At 37.3% G+C, this 19,452-nt stretch overlaps 1 protein-coding gene across 3 annotated transcripts in view; it reads left to right on the top strand.

Annotated features, from left to right (window-relative positions):
* The window catches only part of STXBP6 (syntaxin binding protein 6), a 346,942-nt gene that overhangs the window by 307,493 nt on the left and 19,997 nt on the right, over window positions 1-19,452 (top strand). The window lies entirely within an intron of this gene.

Genomic DNA, 19,452 nt, shown 5'->3' with positions numbered 1-19,452 from the left:
AGAAAAGGGAATGATACTTCATCTTTGGTCCTCTGGTGTTGATTGGTCATTGCATTGATCTTAATTCTAATGTCTTTTAGGGTTCCTCTTACGTACATTATTGTAGTCATTTTGGTGTATATTGTTCCCTTGGCTCTGCTTGCTCTGTATCAGTTGATAAAAGTTTTCTCAAATGTTATATTTAGCCATTTCCCATTTTATAGACTCCAAATTTTCCAGGTTATTTGCTATCACAAAAAGCACTACGATGAATATTTTGCTATAGAGGATCTTTTCCTCTCTGTTTGATTTCCTTGTAGTATATGCCCAGTAATGTTACTGGGTCAAATGGTATGAATAATTCAATCACTTGGATAAGTGCATCTCCAAATTGTTTTCCAAAACAGTTTGACCAGTTCACAGTTTTAGCCGCAGTGTATTGCCCCTTTTCACACTAGATATTATTTTCATCTTTTATCATCTTTGCCAATTTGCTGGTTGTGAGAGGAAACTCAGAATTTAATTTCTGTTCCTTACATTAGTGATTTGGAAAAGTTTTTCACATTCTTTTGGAAAGTATTCATTAATAACCTTTGATGAATTTTCTACTGGGGAATGGTTCTTTATCTAAAACATTTATGTGTGTGTATTTGTATCAGTTTTCTATATATCTTAAATATCATACTTCCATCAGAGAAATTAATGGGAAGATTTTTTTTGTCCTATACATTTTTTCATGGGTTGTTAGAGTCTACATATCTATTTTTCTGATTAGAAAAAAAATCATACATCAGACAAAATAATGTCAGTTCTGAGCTTTAAAGAGGAATAGATAATATATGATCAAGCTGAATTTCCAGAGGACAGAAATTTATATGAACCAATTACACCTGACTTTCTGATTAAAAATAATTTTCATCAGAAAACCTCTTATAAGAGATCAGGGTTTCTGAAAACTAATGAGTAGTGATAAAAAGAATGCTTTACAATATTTTTATGGAAATCAGAGCAAGCTATGACTAGAAAGTCATCAGATGGCTCCCATAAGCCATACATGAAAATTAATGTTGTTTCTTTATGCTTTAACCTCATGTACAGAGCCTTTGAAATAGAAGATGGCTGTATTTGTGACTCTGGCAGTAGGTACCACAGAACTTGAGCTGGGTAGGGATTTTTTTTTCATTTTCTGGGTATCTAGAAACCATGAATTTAGTGAAGCCATGTTATTTGAATTGAAAATGTTTATGTATTTAAAAACCATGTGGCTCATCGTTGATTTCACTGTGTAATTGATAGCAATTTGAGTCCCTTGATGATAATTCTAGTGTATTTTAATGACCAGTTGGCTTGAGTTTTCAGTGCATCCTTTTGAGGAAGTTAAATTTGTCCCAGGAATTCATTATTAATCAAATGAGATGGGATAAGATAACAGAATGACTGCCTTGATTTGAAATGTGATCTAATTCAAATTAATTCAATAAGGAATGTATTCAGGATTTATCAGAGCAAAAATTTGATATTGGGAATGCATGTTCACTTTAGAATAATTAAATGAGAATATTAAAGAAGCGATTTAAAAAAAAAAACCCACAATACCAGTTAATTGGTTTCATATCAGTGTTACTATGATAGAGTCATTGCCTTTGGTCCAGGTGCCAATTTACAGCATCTGTTTAACACCTGTTATCTCTTTCATTGCTGGCAGATATGATGAAATGGCCAGAAGAGCCCCCTTTGGATTAGCCAAAACACAGTCCTCTTTCTTCAGTTGTTTTTCAGTAATGTCCAACTTTTCATGACCCCCATTTGGGGTTTTCTTGGCAAAGATACTGGAATAGCTTGCCATTTTCTTCTCCAGCTCATTTTACAGATCAGGAAACTGAGGCAAACAGGTTCACACAGACTTGCTTAGGGTCACACAACTATTAAGTGTCTGAGGCCAGATTTTAATTCAGATCTTCCTGATTCCAAGCCTGGTGCTCCATCCATTGCACCCCCTAGCAGCTCCATTGAAGGAGTTAAAATGTCTCCCATGTTCATGTGGCTGCCAGCATAACAACAACCACAATGATGATGACGATGACAATGATGATATTGATGACAATACTAATAAGAAAGAGCTAGTACTTACGTAACATATTAAGGTTTGCAAAGTGTTTTACAAATGTTATGTCATTTTACCCTCACTACAACCTTGGGAGGGAAGTAGTACTATTAACACAGAATGAAGATAAAAAGGGAAGCAACCAAGAAAATGTGCTGAGATGTGTTACTTTGTCAACTGCAAGGAAAGGGAAAGCAAGGGCAAAGAGGATTTTTTACTAGAGACCCTTCTCTACAGAAATATTGTGAGTTACCTTCTATTCTGATAGAAAAAGCATTGTGTGGCCTGAAGTACCTGATTACAATAAATATAGTCATTCGTTATTATTTAAGACATATTGCTGAAATAACTAGTTTTCTACATTTGCCTGTCTCTACCAGACATCAGGCAATAATAATAGCTAGCATTTATATAACACTTTGCAGTTTTAAAAGCATTTTATATATTCTATTTCCTTTGACCCCTACTGCAACCCTGAGAGTTAGGTGATATTACCAATGAGGAAACTGAAGCTGAAAGAGGTAAATAACTTGCCCAGTGTCACACAGCTAGTTGTCTGAAGCTAGATTTGAACTCAAGTCTTCCTTACTCCAGGTGCAGTGATAGATCCACTGTTCCAACCAGCTGTACCACAGGTGATAATCAAACCAGTCAACTTCTGTCTGCCTTAATTTCCTCAATTGTAAAATGGGGATAATAGTAGCACCTACCTCACAGGGTGGTTGTGAGAATCAAATGAGATGATTTTTATAAAGTGCTTAGCACAGACTGGCAAATAATAAAATTTTAATTATTTAGTTTAATAAGCATTTATTTAGCTTAATAAAGCATTTAATAAATGCTTATTCCCTCACTTCCCTAAGTATAGGGACTTTAGTGTGGAGATGATGATGATATTACAAAATATGTTACAAAATACTTTAAGAATATATTGGGACGGCTAGGTTGCCCAGTGGATAGAGCACCAACCCTGGGTCAGGAGGACCTGAGTTCAAATCTGACCTCAGATACTTGTCATTTAACCCTTGCAAAAAAAAAAAAAAGAATATATTATTTCATTCATGTGGACATTCTCTCCTCCAATTGAAACTTCAAACCCTCTACAACTTAATAGGAAATTTAATGAGTTACTGTGAAAGGGGAAACAAAAAACAAAAACAAAAAAAACACCTCTTTACCAACCTTCTAGTGATGAGTGTCTCCAAACACAGGTTAGTTAGCCTGGTCCTTGGGGAGCAAGCACAGTTGGTCATTGGGCTTATACTTGAAGCTTCTCTAACTTGGTAGAGAAATCTCCCAGAGCTCATCCTTTGGTGACATGGCCTTCTAGGACCCAGTGTGACTGCTATAGTGAATCATTAAAGTAGTATATTAGAGGAAGAATTACAATTTATACTTTCAGTGCTTCACGGGTTTCATGCAGACCAAAATCCATCCATGACTTCTCACCCTATCTGATTTTTGTCCAGGGTCTTCCATGTAGATCTTCCACAAAAGATCCAAGCAGTGTATCGGAGACATTTCTCTGTGTCATTTTTAGTCTGAGGGTACCATTGGAGCAGTGGCACAGTGGATAGAGTGCCAGGCCTGGAGTCAGGAAGACCCAACTTCCTGAGTTCAAACCTGGCCTCAGTCACTTACTAGCTATGTGACCCTGGGCAAGTCACTTAACTCTGTTTGCCTCAGTTTCCTCATCTGTAAAATGAACTGGAGAAGGAAATAGCAAATCACTCCAATACCTTTGCCAAGAAACCCCCAAATGCGGTCACAAAGAGTCAGACAAGACTGAAAAACTACTGAACAACAAAAACCATTGGAGCACCCTGGTATCTATGCTATCACTATAGAGCACTCCCACTCCTTTTACAATTGTAATTGTTTTATTGTTCTGACCAATGAAACAATAATGGTAACACATACATGCACACACACACACACCCACAGTTCATATTCAGCCTCAGATACTTACTTGCCATATGAAACTTGGCAAGTCACTGATGTCTACCTCAGTTTCCTCATCTGTAAAAATGGGGATATAATAGCACCTACCATCCTGGGTTGTTGTGAAGATTAAATGATAATATTTATAAAGCGCTCTGCAAACTTTAACACACTATATGAACGCAAGCTTTTATTATGTAAATATATAATTGTGTGTGTGTGTGTGTGCATGTGTGCGTGTGTATGGCTCTGGACTTGTAATTTCATTGGTGTGAGAGAGCATCAAGAAAAGCTCTCTCACCCAGTGCCCTATTGTACTTTGTCTGAAAAGAATCATCATCTTCATAATAGCTAACATTTATGTAGTACCTACTATGTGACTGACAACATGCTAAGCCCTTTACAATTATTATCTCATTTGATCCTCACAAAAACTCTGGGAGGTGGGTGCTGTTATTATCCTCATTTTACAGATGAGGAAACTGAGGTAAACAGGGTTAAGTAACTTGCCCAGAGTCACACAGCTACTAAATATCTGAGGTCTGTCTGCCAGATTCCAGGCCCAGTACTCTATCCACTGTACTGCCTAGGTAGTTGCCTGGGACGCTTGTAGTCTTAGAGAGACATAACATGGCCTAATGGATGGAGAGCCAGCCTGGGAGTCACAAGGACCTGGGTGGAAGGTCCATGACTGATATAAGCTGACTGCATGTCCCTCAGCTAATCTGACAACTTCTTAGTGTCTCAGGCAACTCTCTGAGGCTCATGGTAAATGTGCCTTTATACTTGTGCTAAATGCTGTCTGATACAATTATTGCATATATTTTGCAGGGGCCAAAGAACAAATGATGGAGAATTATATAGCACTAAGCCCTCAATTGTGTTATATATATGAAAAAGTGTCTAGACAAAATCCTTGGTCTCACTTAAGTAATATATCTCATAGGAGAAAATCAATTTCAGGGAGAAATATTAATTCCCTAAGATTAATATCATTAAAGCATGTCTTGTTTATGGCGACCATACTAGGAATAGGAGTGTCTGTTTCATTTAATCTAATCAAAAGAGGTATTTCTGTTCATCATTGACCAGATCAAATAGGAACCGTAAGAGAAAGAGCTTTTAACTTTGAGTTTGTAAACTTTAAAAATATATATTTTGATAGTTGTATTTCAGTATAATTGGTTTTCTTTGTAATACTACGTGTTTTATGTTATGAATTTTAAAAACATTATTTTGAGGTAACCATAGACTTCAACAGACTACTCCCAAAAAGATTAAAAACTCCTTGCATTCGAAAGAATAAATTAAGTAGTTACTTTCAGAAAGATACTTTTTTCCAAGAGTACAAATCATTAATATTGCTATGCTGTTTAAATTTAAGGCTTTTTTTTCTTTAAATTACATTTTATATCCTGATTTTCTTTTGCTATGTAATTGTATCTTTTGTTTCTTGATAACTATGAAATGTAAACAGAAATTACTTGGGTCAGAGGGTGTTCTCATTAGCATGGTGAACTCTGTCAGTCTCAACATCTCTTCAAGCAGAAATACATTAATTAATAAATTGTCTCTCACAGTCTTTGTCTTAAAATGCAATATATAGATTTCACATGACTTATAAAATCTCTTACAGTTCAAGTCTCTGATCCTGTGATTAATCATTATTTGATTTTTACAGTAGCCTTTCTTTCTTCTAAAAGAGCTACATAATAAATATTTGTTGTATTTATGTGAACTTAAGCTAATTTTGTTTTGTCTACTTGAATATACTTAGAGTTCTAGAAGCTATATATAAACAGAATTTATGGTATCATAGTTTTATAACTGGGAAGAGCATTAGAGAATACCAAATCCACTCCCTTTTATTTTGCCTGTTAGGAAACTGAAGCTCAAATATCAGAATAATTTTATGGCTTCTTGAAATATGATATCCAGGATTTTTTTTGGTCATGGTTTTCAAGGAGTGCTGCAATGTGTAGAATATTTCTTCTCTATCTGTTTTCCAAGTAAAATTGTTTTCAATTTTATGACCTTGTCATTTCCTGTCATCTCAAGGAGCAATGGAACTCTTTTTTCTCCATGCTATTGTCCAGGGAGTCTGCAACTTGTATAAAGTTTTGCATCTTCCGTTCTAAATTATTTATTTCCCTTTCAGTTTCTTTCTTTCAAACTCTCATTTTAATTTCACCCTTGATCTTTTGTTTCATTTCTTTTAGCAACCCCTATTGTCTTTGTTTTCAAACCATTTTTTCATTCTGAAGTTCCTCTTGTCATTATTGTGGTTACCCTCTTTTTCCAAGTTCGACTTTTTGACTTGTCTTATCCTGTAATATTTTTTCATTGTGTTTGATATCTTCTTTTGTTTATTCATATTTTCTACCTCAGTTCTTGGATTGGGATTTTTTGTTCTGGTTAGTCCCCTGTGGTTCTCTTAAATAGGTTTAGTAGGTTTTATTTGGTCCCCTCTCCTCTGAAGTAAATGCTGCTGCTTTTGCTGGTGCCAATGTGGGCCACTAGTCTATAGATTAAGATCCCTGCAGTCCACATATTTACTTAGTTTTAAAATATAATATTATCTGTTTTATTGTATTTTTATTTATTTAGTTGAATCTTTCCCAATTATATTTTCATCTGGTTCAGTCCTACGGTGTCACAGGTGGTGTGTTTAACACCCCTGGTGTAACTGATAGTAGTCTCTGTTTTAATCCCAGACTTCACTTTCCTGATGGTCCACTCTGGGTTCAGACCTCTTTCTTCTTTCAGCACGAACCCCAGAGTTAGTCTATCCCAATGTGATGTAGGAAGTAATACTAATCTGCAGCCTCTTGCACAGCCCTATCCACACACATGATGGTGCCCAGGTACTCATTTGGTGCTATCTCCTTGCATAGGGATCTCTGGGGGCTTTTTCTATCACCCTTTCTGTTCTCACAATCAGGGCGGGTGCTTAATTGTTAGAGCTGGCCTTGCAATCAATCTTAGTGGCTTCTAGCCTAGTTTGTGCTCTTTCTCATAGCATGACTCCTTTCCCTGCCTCAGCTGCTTCTGTGTTTTAGTGTGCTGAGCTGACTTTCCTGTTTGAACCCATTCTCTACCAGCATTTGCTTTCTTCTTGCCCTCATTTTGGGTGGCTCTGGACTGGAAAGAGGTGTTTTTTGTTTTTTTTTCTGAGTCACTGGGAATTTCACTGGCCTTTCCGGAGCCAGTTTCACGTATTTGTTGGAATTTCTCTGGGAAAGCTGGTCTTTTCTATGACTTTTCCACATTGCCATCTTAAGCAGAACTCCCATTTGGATCATATTTTAAATGCCCCTCAGAAGGTTACTACTTAACAGAATCCTATGATAATTCCTCCTAGGTGGTGAATAAATCATTCCCTAATTTATCTGTTGTTGTTCTTTCAAGTACCTCTATAATTAAAGCTAATGTCCATAATTTCTGTTCTCGGGTTAACATTGCTCCCACCAAAAAGAGTTTTTAATTTAAAGAACACCAGACTTAGGGTCATAAGATTTCAGTTTGAGTCCTGATTTTGGTGAGAAAACTCAATAGGTCATTAACTTCTCTGACCTCAGTTTCCTTATCAGTAAAAAATAGAAATAATCTCTTCATTACCTGCCTTACAGTGTTGTTGTAAGTAATTTTGTAAACTTTAAAGGACTATAGATATATGACATATTGCCTAACAATTTCTAAGTGAAAGTACTTTGCAAACCATAAAAGGCCATATGAATATTAGCTGTTGTCATTAACAGATTGTTTTAGTGACTTTACTATGACCCCAATTTTTTTTTAAATTAAGGCTACATTCATCTGAGAAAAAGTATAACTGCTATAGCTAATATTTATATCAATAAATACTTTGAATATTTGCATTTTGGGGGGAGACAATCGTGGTTCAATGACTTACCCAGGGTCACATACCTAGTAAGTGTCTCAGGACAAATTTGAACACGGGTCCTCCTGACTCTAGGACCAGTCCTCTATCCACTGCACCACCTAGCTGCCCTGATGTTTGTATTTTTTTCTTAAGGATTCAAAATACTTTTACACAACTTCTCATTTTATCTTCCTAGAATAGCTATTAAACAGGAGATGTAATGGTATTCTCATTTTCATATTCTTTCCTACTAAATGGGAAAACTAATGGTATTCTCATTTTACAGAAGGAATTGCAACATGCTAAATGACTTTTCTAATATTACTAAGTGGTAGAATCAGGCCTTGAACCCTGGGTCTTCCTGACTTATGGCCCAGTTCTTTTTCCACTGCCTGAGCTGTTTCCTTTTATTGTACAACACCCTAAATAAATAGCATGTGACATCACCTGAAGTGATCACCCACAAGCCAGGAAGAGTTTAAAGAGGACACTTTTAGAAATTGTTCTGGACTGCTTTGGGGAGTTTCCAAAGACTTTGTGTATTTTGCATCATGCACAATGATTACTAGTTCCTCTGGCAAATGTATCAATGGCCAACATAGGGTCTCTTTTCTTTTTCCACTTTCAAACTTTGACTGTCATTCTAATGCAAAGCCACTTTCTGTGTAATTTGTCTTCTAAAAAATAGACAACCCCCTAGGTATTCCTTTCTAAGATAACCAGCCTGAAAATCAACTTGTTTTCCACACCAGTATTCTTTCAGGAATTCTTTAGCCTATAACAATGAATTATGAAGTACCATGATTCCAGAAAAATCAAAATTGCAATGACCCAAAGGCAATGGAAAGGTACACAGTTACTATTAAGCAATGAGCAGCGTCTTACTGATGTTGACTTGTAAACAAAAAGTGGTATAAATGTCATTATTAAGGACATCTGCGACTAGGAAAGGAATTCTATCAGTCACATGGCAAAAGCTGGAGACCATGGATAGGAGGCCTTGAGTGCTGCTGAACTGGTTCCCCTGAAAATTAGAAGAACACAAGAAAAAAATTCCACGTATTGGGGAGATGCTTCATTGAAAAGTTACAGAAACGCATAGTCAATAATCACCCATGTGAGAAAACATGGATGGGATGTGCTCATTATGAAGGTAGAGAGGGTCCAAATCAAATCATGAGTCCACCAAAGTAAATAAGTGTAACATTAAAAACGTTTATAAAAACTAGGGATTTTGTTTTGGAAAACATTAGCTTTGGGGGTGGTTTGTTTGTTTTGCTTTTACATGGGAATATTTGTATTTGTTTCAAAGGAATAGTGAGAATAAACATACAAACATCCACCCCCGACATTTTGGGGCATGATTCTACTCCCAGGTCTCCACACCATCTCATACTCTAGGGAGGGAAACAGAGTTAGGTTCACAGCTTAACTAATTTCCTATATAGCACAATGCCACCAAGTCCAAGTTCAGACTCCCTGTTAGGCTAAAATCTCAGACACATTAGCTTCTTGGAGCTTCCCTGATGGACTGACTGGATGCACATCCCATCTGCAATCCTCCCTCCAAGGTCTCCATGGCTTGAACTCCCAGGTCCAGTAAGGATTGCACCACCTGTACCTAGAAGCACAAAGGACAAATGAAGCAGAACAAACCAAAACATATTCCACATTCTATTTCTTGAGTTAGTTACCTGTGAAGCAGGTGAGGTTGTTATTGTTCAGTCATGTCCAACTCTTCATGTACCCATTCGGGGTTTTCTTGTCAAAGATACTGGGGTGGTTTGCCATTTCCTTCTCCAGTGCTCCTTGCACTCCATCACACTATGCAAAGTCACTTTTTCTCCCTTGTTAGCCACGTAAAGGGCATGACATAAAGAAAATTAATATTTTGTCTTCTAAGGTTATCTCATGTCTCCTTGGTCTTGTTCCCAAAAATGATACAATGATTTAGGTTGGACACAGTGAGGTGATCCTTCTCTGGTACACATCTTTCATATAAAAAGGGTAGGGAGAATAGGAGAAAAGATACTTGGAAAAGAATTAAATCAATGTCAGAGTAAGAACAAAATAAAGTATCTCAGGGGATGAATCCTTTGCCCTGAGAGAAGTGCAAGATGGAGCTCAGAGATCTGAAGTGAACCTTTTAAGACTCCTTTTAAACCAGATCATGAAAGCAAGCAACTTTTTTTCTCTCTTGAGACCAATTAAGCTCAGGATCTGACAGACTGATTCCCATGGCAGTCGTTTCAATGTAACATCTACAGGCTTCTTTCTTTTTTCCCCCTTTGTACCTAAAGTATGTAAAGAGTTTCTTTTTATCCTCTGTTCCAGTGAATAAATTTTAGTTTTCTATATGAAACTGGTACCTTGATATATCTCAGCCAGGCCAAATTCCTGTCATCTGCTATAGGAACCTATTGCTGCTTTTTCCTTATCTACCCCTGCCTCTCTTCATCTTCCTCCCCCTCCAATTTCTTGGAATATGCAAGGTTTGAGAGAGTTACAGACAAGGCTGTTCATTATCTAAGACACCCAACTCTGGGCAAGTCCATTTCAGATCAGCATGCTTTGCCCCCTTGAGAAGACTTCTTAAGCAATCTCCATCTTTCCAAGTTAGATCTGATAAGATTCCACATTCGAACAAGATCATAGTATCATATGGTTAAAATCTGGAAGTAACCTGAGAGATTTAGCACTCTCATTTTACAGACAAGGAAATGGAGATCTAGAGAGATTGAACTCCCTAAAGTTAAACAAGGTAAATAATAGATTCAAACCCAAGTCCTCTGACTCCAGATTTTGATATCAGTTTCTTCTTACCCCATTGTCCTAATCCAACCAAAGAAATGTTTATTAAGTAACTACTATGTGCAAGGCATTTGCTAGGTGCTGGGGATACAGGAGAAGCGCACAAAAATCAACCCTGTCATTAAGAAAATGTTTTTATTTGTGGGGAATATAGCATGTAAACAGAGAAGTACATACATAATAATTTGAAGAGGAGGAAGAGAACATTAATGACTGTGGGGATCAGGAAAGACTTTCCCATAAAATATGGCACATGACCTAAGCCATGAAGGAGAGTCCAAGAGGCAGAGGTGAGGAATCAGAATATTGCAGACATGAGGGGAAACTTGTGTGAGACCCAATTAGAATCCCAAATCCAGAGAATTTCAAGCAAGTTAGTTTGGTTGGAATAAAAATAATAGTAGCATTTGTGTAGCACTTCAAGGTTTCGATAGCTCTTTGCAGAAATTCTCACAAAAACCCTGAGAGGTAAGTATTATTATTATCCTCATTTTACAGTTGAGGAAATTGAGGTAGAAAGAGATTAAATGACTTTCCCAGGTTCACTCAGACAGTAAATGTCTAAGGCTGAATTTGAACTCAGGCCTTTCTTATCCACTGTGCCACGGAACATAGACAGCCTGAAGTGGCCTGATATCCAACAAGCTAGGAAAAATAAGCTGGAGCCATATTGTGAAGGGCTTTAAATGTCAAGCTATGGGATATGTATTCTTTCCTAGTGGTTTTCTGAGAGGCAGCAGGGTGTCACGGATAGAGTGAGATAGCCTCAAAACTAGGAAGGCCTGTATTCTAGTCCTTCCTTTGACATATACAGCACTATGATGTCATTCAGAGGTGTCTTAACTCAGAACCAGATTAAAATATAATTAGGAAATGTCTAACAAAATAAATAAAAATACAATACAACATAGATCATGTTAATTTGTGGTTTTCTAAGTCAATATGCAGCTTACAGTGGTCCATTTCTATTAGAGTTTGATACCACTTGTCTGGACAACTTTTCAAGACTATAAGTTAAAAGAAGGTGCATAGATACAGGAAGTTTCCTTCTCTGGGAGATCCCTATACAAATGAAAATACAGGTTCAGTCCCTGTCCCTCCTACAGGAAATAGGGAGCCACTCAAATCTCTTGAACAAAGAAGCAATTTGGTTAGACTTGTACTTTAGGAAAAGTACTTTGGTAGCTTTGTGAAGCATAGATTGATGAAAAGAGCGATGGTGACTTAATTTTTAATGTTTAATGGCTTTATGTGTGTTTTATTGTGTTAAGACAAAGCATGAATTTTTAAAGAAACACAGAAATAGCAAAAGTAGGTTAGAAGATAATGCCTTCTGTTTCAGATATATTGAGTTAGAGATAAGGATCCAAGTCAGTTAAACTTAGACCAAGACTGTTCTGGATCACGATGATGGAATACTTATGGATGATAATGCCATTACAGTGATAAGCATCCTTCCATGGTCCTAGAGTGGAGGGAAAGTGTAGGTCATGGGGATTCAAGAAGCTGATGTGTATCCTCCCCATTCTTCCTATTCCCTTCACCCTGAGATAAGTAGAAGAAATACTACACAATGCAAATGAACAAATGTATTTTCACATTATAAAGATCAAGACTTTAAATAATAATGAAGTAAAAATAACTCACTCTGAATTGCTTAATCAATTAGGGCACTGCTATCTCCAGCTACTCTTTGGACAGGTATAAAAGAGGAAAAGAATATATTTTATCAATTTAGAAGCTCTTGGGGCAGCTAGATGGCACAGTGGATAGAACTCTGGCCTTGGAGTCAGGAGGACCTGAGTACAAATCTGGCCTCAGACACTTGACATTTACTAGCTGTGTGACCTTGGGCAAGTCACTTAACACCAATTCCCTCACCAAAAAAAAAATTAAAAAAAATAGAAGCTCTTAAATGACTTAGGTTTTTTTTGTTTTTTTTTTTTTGTTTTTTTTTTTTTTTTTGCCTTAACGCAAAACTGGCTTCCATTTTGCTACTGTTGCCCAGTATTCTTTTGAAGGTTTGGAGTTCTTCTGAACAAGTTGGAATCGAAAATTTCCTTGTCCTAAACAGAATGGTCTGAGAGACAAAGTTTAAAGGAATCCTAATTAGAACACTGAATTTCTCTACAAAGGGCACCCAGTCTGTATTCAACAGGAATCTATTCAGCATAAAAAACTTTTAAGTTATCCAAGCATGGACTAGTTGAATCCTATAATTAGAAATACCGGAATTGTGATGAAAGAGGAGTGTTCTACTTAAGAGAATGTTTGAAGACCAAGAAAACATCTTTTAGATATTAGTTGAATGAATTCAATTCAACAAACTTCTATTAAATGCCTGCTTTATGCCTAGCACTTTGGAATGAGCTGAACATGATACCAAGTTTAACTAAGTTGCTGGTCTCTGCCTTTATAGTACTTATATTCTCATGGGGAGACACACATATAGATAACTAGATATGCAATAAAACATGATGAGTACATTAAAGAGTTTTAAAACAAAATTTTATGAAAAATTCTTTAGAGGAGGGGAAAAAGAAATCAAGGAAAACTTCAGATGTTATTTGAATTGGCTTTGAGAGACTGATAGAAATTCAACAGATACGGAATTGGAGAGAGGGCATTCCCATTATTAACAATAATTGGAATAAAGGACTGGAGATGGGGAAAGTATGGGGTTTATAAAGGATAGAGGTTGGTTCAGAACAGCTAGAGTATAATGTGTATAGGAAATGAGAGGTAGAATGGTATGATGGAAAGAATACTAGATTTGAGAGTCAGAAGACATGAGTTCTTACTCATGTAAGGATCCTTACTATATACTACAACTTACAACTTACTATATATGTGACTTTAGGAAAAGTCATACAGCCTCTTTGGGGCCTAAATTTCCTCTTCTGTAAAATGAAGAGATTCAACTATGTGATCCAGCATTAAATCTGTGATCCTGGATGAATCATAAAGAATATGAAATGCCTTGAATGCCAGTCCAAGGAGTTGAATTTTATTTAGAACTTTGTAAGGAGCCACTAAACATCTTTGAGCCAAAAGGTTGGCTTGACTAGTTTGGCAAATAGGAAAGATTGTTCTATCATCAATATAAAGTATACATTGGAAAGAAGAAAGAATGGGCAAGTGAAGACCTGTTAAAAAGATATTTTTATAAGAGTAAGGAGGATTGGACAATAATGATAGTATTTAGAATAAAGGAAAGGGGAATGAATTGGGAAGGTGCTAGCAGTAGAATTGACAGGCCTTATTAACTAATTGAAAATGAGAAGTGAGGGAAGAAGAGAGCTAAAGATATATCAAGGTTTCAAACTTGGGGGTCTAGGCAAAATGTCGTGCCACAGACAGAAGTAATAATGTTGTAAAGGGGAACAAAGCTAAGTCAGGGGCCAGGCTGGAAGCAGAGCTGGCTGTTTGGAAGCTGCTGCTGAACCCAGGGCTATGAAGCTTCCATGCCCATCAATAGTCATTGGTCTCTAGTTGGTGGTCAATAAGATTGAAGGATTCACCTAGGCAAGGGTTGTTCCCTTCAAGGATGGCTACAAGGGCCAAGTTAGAAGCAGGGCCAGTGCTCTGGAGGTTGCAGGGAGTAATTGTTGGGGTAGGGATGGGGGGGGGGGAACTACTTTTCCCTGGGTTCTTGGGCTTAAGGTCCTGAAATGGGAAGCTCTTTTTAGGATAGAGAAGACCTGAGATTGTTTGTAGTCAAAAGGAAACATTAGAGTAGAATTTAAAGATTTATGAAGTAAAAGGAGGAACGATAATATCTAGAGAAGGGTCCTGGAGGACTAGAAATAGTTCATTTGTCAGCAGAGGGAAAGAGGAGGTAATGCATCACAGCGCTAAAAATATTATTTTGGCTTGGTTGGTTTTTTGGAAGCAGTCAGGGTTAAGTGGCTTGCCTAGGGTCATACAGCTAGTGTCTGAGCTGGATTTGAACTCAGGTCCTCCTGACTCCAGGGCTAGCGCTCTATCCCCTGAACCACCTACCTGCCCCCACTAAAAAGTTTTCAGGGATGGAAGAGAGAAATTGAGAAAGCTCAGCTTTAATAATCTTGTTGTTCTCAATGGAACAGGATATTAAGCCATGTTCTCTAAGTATGGGGTTTGGAAGTGAAATTGGAAGATTTTAAAAGAATGAATAAGTGAGAGGGAAGGAGGCCAAGCAACTTGTCTTTGTATCCCCCAAAGCTCGGCACATATTAGGAAGTTAATAAATGCTTATTAAGTTGGGAAGCCATTAAGAAAATTCACAAGTCAATCAAAGCAGTTATATCAAAGAGGATATTCAGACAAGCTTTCCAGAAAAACCATAGCACTGTGACTTGAAAGCAAATTGAAAGTCTGCTAAAAGACCTTCCCATCAATGAACATGGACTTGACCCAATAGACATTATTATTGCTCTCCCTTTGGTGACTCTAAGTCCTAGATAACTCTGAGGTCTCACTCAGCAGGCAAGCTTTTGTGTTCTATATGTTTACAAAGTATTCCTGGTGACTGAATTGACTTTTCTCTGTCACTCAGCTCCAAGCAACACAACTAGTTTCATTGCCCCTGGAATTAGCCTTAGACTTGACACAAGAGATAATTCTGGAGCTGCTATTAAGCATCCTCTAGCTACACTCCTCTCTCTGGAAAGCAAGCCTTTGAAATGTAATTATATGCTTTGTCTCTCTGTTCCTAAAGCAGGGAGATTTGTCTGGCTTTATTTGTTTGTTGCATCTTTTATTGGGAATTTGGAATGCTCCTGGGTCCTGTATCTATTAGATATCTTCCTGAAAGTCAGGGCCCAATGATTCTTTGATAATAATAAATGCTTGTTGAGTTGGCAATGGTCTGGTATATCCCAAAGTCTCGTTCCACAAATATTTATTGTTCTCCATGCTTCTACTTCTCTCATCTTCCATTTTCCTTCTGCTACCAAAATAGAAGAACCATTACCTACCCCCACAAGACTTTGGGCCATTTTGTACATTTCCTTTCATGGGATACCATGGCTGGTGAATGCATCACCTAAAGAGCAGATTACTGGTAATTAGTCCAGTCTTCTGAAAGTAGATGCAATCTGATTACAGCCTGCAGGACTATACTCACTGCCTTTTTGGCTTTTACTTTTGCTCCTGTGCCTTAGAGAACCCGGCATCATTCTCATGCCAATCCTCTGAGACAGTTCTGTATTATATAACCTCATTGATTTGGACCTGACTAATTGGTAATTCATAGAGCATTAGACTGTAGTTTACATTTGTACTACCTATCAAAAACCAAGGAAATTGATTTTATAAACAAGATTAGAGTGGCAAGATGTAACTTAGGGGGAGAGAAGGAATAAACATTTATTAAGTGCCTATCTGCCAGGTACTGTGCTAAGAGCTTTGCAAATATATTATTTGATCCTCACAACAACTCTGTAAGTTAGGTGCTATTATTTTTTCCCATTTTAGAGTTGGGGAAACTGAGGCAGACAGAGGCAGACTCTGACTTGCCCAGGGTCAAAGAGCTAGTAAGTGTTTTAGGCAGTATTTGAACTCGGGTCTTCTTACTACTAGGTCCAGAACGCTATCCATATGTTCTACCTAGCTGCCTAGGAGAGTTAAATTAAACTACCTTCAAGCTCTCAGACCTCATTTCTCTACAAACTACGCACTAATTCCCAGTGGCTTTACATAATACTAAAAAACTTAAAGGCTATTCATTGGCCCTTTCTCTGGCAGGAATTTGTTAATTTCTGTTACCAAGATACAAAAATGCATTTATAAAAGCTATTCTATAATTCATCCTACTCTTACTCAGAATCTGCTTGAATTACCACCAACTACCACCATTACATGTTTACCACCAAACAATCAAGAGTCAACTATGGAATAATAATAGGTCAGATAGAATTTTAGGAAGATCCCATTTTTAAAGAATATATCTGCATAGGAAAGCTAGAATAGCATGGAGTCTATGAGTAAGTGTGTGGGAGAAATAGTGTATCCATATGCATGCATAGTAATGAAATATCATGGAGCCTTCAGTCATTCCCCCAGAACTATTACCCTCCAATTATTCTTGGTTACAAAGAACACTCAGTTTCTGTTTCACATGTTAAATTTCCCTCCCATACAAAAAGTAAGAGTCTAAAATACTCTATATGCCTGTTTTCTTGAACACAAGTTTTGGAGGTTATCCTGTCAAAGATAGAAACTAGAGATTAATGTATTGATCAACTGAATATCTATGGTTTAAAAAAAGACATTCTAATACGTGACCTTAACCATGTTGTCATTGTTCAGTCTTTTTCAGTCATGTCTGACTCTTCATGACCCCATTTGGGGTTTTCTTGGCAAAGATACTGGAGTGGTTTGCCATGTCCTTCTCCAGCTCATTTTACATATGAGGAAACTGAGGCAAACAGGGTAGCCAGGGTCACACAGCTAGTAAGTGTCTGAGGCCAGATTTGAACTCGGGAAGAAGAGTGTTCCTGACTCTAGGCGGGGCACTCTATCCCTTGCACCATCTAGCTGCCCCCTTAAGACCATGATTCATGTTTTTATTTTAATTTCTCTATTCTCTTATTCTGCATACTCCCTTCCCTCTTCCTAGAACTGCTAGATTTAAGTTGTTAACCGCTACTACATTTTTAATACACTTCCACCTCCACTAATTGTACTTTCCAGCAGTCACTGCACCCAGTTTCTACAGCATTATCTTGACTATCTCTCCCAATAAAAACTTCCACATCATTTAATGTAAGATGCCAGTGTATTTTTTTAAAGCATATATTGAGTGAAATTTATGAAGACTTATCATCAACGAACCAAGCCTGGTCTTAGCTCAGTTCTCAGGGACTATAATTTGAAAGTCAGTTGACTTGTTTTTTTCCCTATATAGTTGACAGGGCTATCCTCAGAATACCTGAATAAATTTGGGTGTTAATATCTTTCCATTCCATTTAAAGAAAGTTACAGACCTTTTTAACAGGAGAATGAATATTTAAATATCAGATTTATCATGCCAATATGTGATGTTCCAAAAGCCTTGAGTTTTAAGGGTCTCGTTTATTCCATACACATTAGTTGAGTACCTACTATCCCCAAGGATTTACTGAAGATACAAAGATGAATAAGATTCAGTCTCTGACCCTAAGGAATTTTCAGTTGGTATGAATATGACTGTTGTAGAAATAGTTCAAACGTAAGGGAGGAAACAAGCACTTATTAAGTGCCTACCTAGTATGTTGCCGGCACTGTGCTAAGTTATTTTATCTCATTTGATCCTCACAACAACCCTATTAGGTAGGTGTTCTTATTATGTTCATTTTACAGATGAAGAAACTGCGGCAGAGGTCGAGTGACTTGCCCATGGTCACACAGCTAGCAAGTGTCTGAGGTTGAATTTGAACTCAGGTTTTCCTGACTTCAAATGCAGTGCTCTATCCACTGGGCCACCAGCTGCCAAAGGAGGAAATTGGGGTATTTATGTATCTTCATTGTCTCCTAACTCCCCTAATACGTACCACAAAGCTTTGCATCTTGCAAGTACATTGCATTAGTCATTTCCCATGAGGTCATGTGTTCAGGTCCTCTGCATTATCTAAGGTATATTTTCTTTTTGTCCTATCTAGTTAGCCAGAGGGAAGGGTTACCCTAATTACCCTAATTTGAGTATTCTATACCAGAAAGAAGCCTCTGATAAGAGAAATCAGGAGGCTCCATGAAAGCGTCATTGGTTAGACCCTGGCCATTAATATCTCAGGAAAGTAGTTATATGTTGAACTTTACAGACCATTTCATTTTCTTTATTTTCATATTTCATTATTAATACATTTTTTTCTAATTTTAAGAAATATTAGCACCATTTTTCCCCCAACATTTTTTCTCCCTAGGGGATGTGAAAAAGTCTTCCTTTGTCTTTGTTGTTAGTTTTTTATCTTATAGAAGAGGCCAAGGTTATGCAGCCAATTCCCAAATAAGACAGTTAAGTTCTCTCTGTTTTATAACTGCAGACTGCACCCTTAGTCATTGCAGATGAGGGACCTGGTAAGACTATGAATGACTATCCATTTAATTAATTAAGTGTTTATTGAGTGCCTACCAAGTGTGTCATTCGTTTTGAGGAATACAAAAAAACTGTAATTCAAGCTTTTGCCTTTAAGAGCTCAGTTGCTTTTCCCCCTCTGCAGCGTCCCTTGCATGTGTCTCCCCTTTACACACATGGCCACCACCATGGTGCAGAGTTCATCACCTCTCACCTGATCTGCTATAATAGCTTCTTTAGGAGACAACTAGGTAACCCAGTGGATTGAGTGCTGGAAGTCAGGAAGACCTGAGTTCAAATCAGACCTCAGGCACTTCATAGTAGTGTTTTCCTGGGCAAGTCACTTAACCTCTCTGTCTACCTCAGTTTCCTAAACTGTAAAATAGAGATAACAGCACCTACCTTTGGATTGTTGTGAAGATCAAATGGAAATTTGCGAATATGAAAAGGACTTTTCAACCCTTCAAGTACTATATAAAAGCTAGCTATCATTAATGGTGTCACATAACCCCTTACAACAGAATACCACATTAGTTACATCAGGAAGGAATGATTTTCCTTTTTTTGCTTCTGAATCTTGTCCTTAAGAGACATGGAACAGGGTTCCACAAGAGTACTGTGTTTCACTCCATAACAGTCACACCCTGTTTCTTTTTTCCAGTCCAAAAATTAGTTTATAACCTTTAACATGTAATCATT

The sequence above is a fragment of the Vombatus ursinus genome, unplaced genomic scaffold (genome assembly GCF_900497805.2).
Source record: "Vombatus ursinus unplaced genomic scaffold, bare-nosed wombat genome assembly UNPS02014794.1, whole genome shotgun sequence".
Classification (NCBI taxonomy): domain Eukaryota; kingdom Metazoa; phylum Chordata; class Mammalia; order Diprotodontia; family Vombatidae; genus Vombatus; species Vombatus ursinus.
This window is presented reverse-complemented; position numbering and strand designations above follow the sequence as displayed.